This window comes from Physella acuta, unplaced genomic scaffold, assembly GCF_028476545.2.
Source record: "Physella acuta isolate Inbredline_101_S28 unplaced genomic scaffold, ASM2847654v3 ptg001141l, whole genome shotgun sequence".
Classification (NCBI taxonomy): Eukaryota; Metazoa; Mollusca; class Gastropoda; family Physidae; genus Physella; species Physella acuta.
This window is the reverse complement of record NW_026732658.1, coordinates 37,785-41,918: the sequence shown is the minus strand read 5'-3', so window position 1 is coordinate 41,918 and position 4,134 is coordinate 37,785.

The following is a 4,134-nucleotide window of genomic DNA, read 5'->3' as shown; positions in this document are numbered from 1 at the left end:
CTTTTCAGTAATTCATAAAAGGTGAATTCGATAGCGATATGGTCTTTTACGCATGCTTGGAGAGCGCGGGAGGGGCAGGTGGAGGATAAGATATTCTGCTTGCTTCGCCGTCGTGTCCATGAAGAGAATCTATATATATAAAGCAAAGTGGTCAGGTGCGGGATAGGGCAATTCCCGGCGCCGCAGGCGCGTCAAATTTGGCATGATGGTGCCGTGGGGCGATAGAACACGAGGGCCGGTGACGGTTTGGCAAAAAGTCTACGGAGAGGGGGTCAAAACTGACCTCGACTGACCGGCGCCTTATATAGGCTATATTACGAAAAAAAAAATTCCTCCGACGACCCCCCTTGATATTTTGTGAGGTGGTAGGAGAACAAAAAACTCGGCATATCTGGGAAAACTTCGTAAAGGGGTCAAAACTGACCAGTTGTATTTCCCTATATAGTCTTTGTTTTTTATGGGAAAAACGTTGTATTTCCCTATATAATCTTTGTATTTTATGTGAAAAACAGAGGGTCATTTCAACGCAGACTTTAGGGTACTTAAACTCAGTAGATCTGGCTAATGTTTTGCATACTTTTAGGTAAATGGCTTGACCTTTAGGGAAAACTGTCGGTGTCATTCAAAGCCCTCGACGAGGGCTAAAAAGTGACCGCGAGTGAAATTCTCTTTATATGATCTCTATTACGAAAAAAAATTTCCTCCGACGACCCCCCCTTGATATTTTGTGAGGTGGTAGGAGAACGCCTTGCGGTGTCACAAAAAACTCGGCATATCTGGGAAAACTTCGTAAAGGGGTCAAAACTGACCAGTCGTATTTCCCTATATAATCTGTGTATTTTATGGCAAAAACCGGGAAATTTTAACACAATTTTTAGGTTACTTAACGTCTGAACATCGTGCTAAGTTTTTGCATACACTACTATAGATGACTAGGCCGTATGGAAAAACTGTTGGTCAGACTCATATCCCTCGACGAGGGCTAAAAGATGATCGTAAGTGAAATTCTCCTTATATGAGGTATATATATATAAATAAATTGACGAACGATCCCCTTAATATTATGTGACGTCGTAGACCGACTCTGGAGGGTAACAAAAAAAAGTTTATTCCAGTCGGAAACAGCCATTATAGTCGTTAAATATGTTCATATACCGTAATTTCTTATATAAGAATAGCAACTGTTTGTTAAAAAAAGTAAACAAAGACATACGTCATACGTTTATTTTTCAAGGGAGGTAACGTTTTTAAAATTATTTTTCAAATAATTGTATACTATTTTAAACAGAAACAGAAAATGACAAAGTATAGCATTTGTTTTGGTACAAAATTAAGTTGTTAATTCAGATACGTATCCTAATTAAATAAATAAATTAATTTCAAAAGGCAATGTGACATAAATTATGAGATATACTGTTCATGGAACCTGTGTAGTTCTAATTCAATTTTAGTTATACATTGCGCACTTTCCAAACAACAAACACCATTTTTTATAAAGTTAGCATTACTGTTTAAATTCAAGCACTCCACACCCAATCCATCGCTAAATAATTAAGTATTCAAATTCTCAAATTATTTTTAAAAACCTATCGAAGCTAGACAGTATGCCTAGTGACTAGTCTAATATATAAATTTGAATTCTATATGTATGTAAACGCGTAAAGGGAACAGCGAGCTGACCCATGATTGCAAAGAAATAGAGGGAAAAAACAGACGATCGCCATAGTCGGATATATCTAAAGTGCTATCATCTAAATTAATAATATAAAAAATTAATACTGAAGGTGTTATAAAACAGATTTCATTTTTCGAACTTAAACTGTTAATTGACGACATGTGCATTGAATTTCTTCTTCTTCTTCGTTCTTAATTATAGTGTTGGAAGGAATCCCCCTCCAACACAATTAAGTATACGTGTCAACTGGTTATGCGCCATTGAGGCCATTGACTCCGATTTCAGCCATCTTTTCTATTTGGGAATTGCTTCCACAGCTAACGAGCCTCATCTGCCCGAGGATTCGAACTCAAGACCTTTCGGATAAGCAACCATGAGCTTTACCGACTCGACCACGACGACATTATGTGCATTTAACAAAATTAAAGAAAATGTATCACCCTTCACAAAAAAACTAATTGTGTCTGAAAATTATTTACTTTTAGTCCTTTAGCACTCATTACGTTCCTTGATAAATTTGGAAAACACAATTACTTCCTTTTACAAAACCATTACGTCGGGGGAAAAAATTTACGTTTAATTAGTTTGTTTTGGTGTTGGGAAAAAATTCATTGCATAATTAGCGTCGATTGATCAAGTGAAACGTGGTAGATATTTTAAATTCTGCCTTTTATTTATTTTATACGCTGAACTTACTGTTTACTAATTATGTTTTTAAATAACAGTTTAGAAGCAAGCTCCTAAATGTTTACTTCTATCTCTCCGTTTGCGGATAAGCTTGGGGTATTATAGTCATTAAATAAATTGAATCAGGCGCGTTCGCCGGCGCCCCGGCAGGGTTCGATTTGGTGCCCTGGGCTTTCTTGTGAGCCCTATGGTACATAATTTCGTTTTAAAAAAGAGCGATAGACTATGGATAAGAAAGGTTACTATAGTCTTTAACTGAATCGAATCCGGGCTCCATCCGGCGCCCCGACAGGCTGCTATTTGGCACCCCGGCCTTCCCGTTTCGCTATGGCGCCTTCGTTTGTTTAAGTGAGTGCAAAGCACTATGAATGAGTTGGGGTACTATAGTCGTTTACTAAGTTTAATCAGGCGGTTCCGCCGGCGTCCCAGCATGGTGCGATTTGGCGCCCCTGGCTAGACTGTGAGCACTTTGCGTTTGTGTTTTCTGTGTGTTTCGGTTTGCGTTTGGGGTTGGGTTCGTTTTTGCGTTTGGATTTGGGTTTGTTTTCGTTTGCTTTTTTGTTTGCGTTTGTGTTTGTGTTTTCTTTGTGTTTGTGGTTGGCTTTGTGTTATGTTTGCGTTTTTGTGTGTTTTGGTTTTGGTTGGTTGTGGTTAGGGTTAATTCGAAAATTAATATATTTCCTAAACACGGGCAATGCCGGTTATATGCTGATTACTAAACACACAAGTCACGGTCCTTTAGAGTTAGGTTTTACACAAAGGCCAGTGCAGGGCTTGGCCGGGACGGCTATTAGTTGTATAAAATAAATGATTTTTTTAAGACATGTCAAAAGCTCGACTTTTTATGAAACTTTAATTTAAATATCTAAACTGTATTATTTTCGCCCAATATATCTAGTGAAAGTATGGTATAGTGAAAGGAACCAGTCAACATATGGCCCACCCTAAGTATGTATATATATATATATATATATATATATATATATATATATATATATATATATATATATATATATATATATATATATCTATATCTATATATATATATATATATATATATATATATATATATATATATATATATATATATATATATATATATATATATATATATATATATATTATATGTCTAAATATTCACACACTTTAAGAAAGATCCGATGCACTCAGTGAAGAATTTCTGTATCACAAAGAATTTTAGCACAGTTAATATTGCAAATGAAAAGCAGTATATTGATTACGCTTCATTCCTCAAACAAATGTTCATGTTGCTTTTAATGTTCCTTTTGTGTGTCGTTAATGACCTTAACTTAAATGTTAACAAGCAGTCGAATTGTGTAGCCGCTTCTATACTACAATTGTTATTACAATTTTCAGCTATAAAATACACTTTCACTTTTAAATGTGTTTTTTTTAAATTGTGTAGGTTAATTTTTAAACCATCACGCGTTTTACCGACGATTTCACACAACATCTAAAGGAATGTTAATTTTATAGAGAAATAACAATAAAATCGCAATTTATTCTAACAATAACGACAAGACCTTACATTGACATCAAAGATTTTAATGGTACATTATTATTGTTAGTTGTCGAATGTTAGAAAAACGATTGTTCACATCTAAGTTGGCGCTATCGTTAGCCTCTGTTATAATAATAAAGATTGTTTTATTTTTATAACATATATATATATATATACATATATATATATATATATATATATATATATATATATATATATATATATATATACATATATATATATATATATA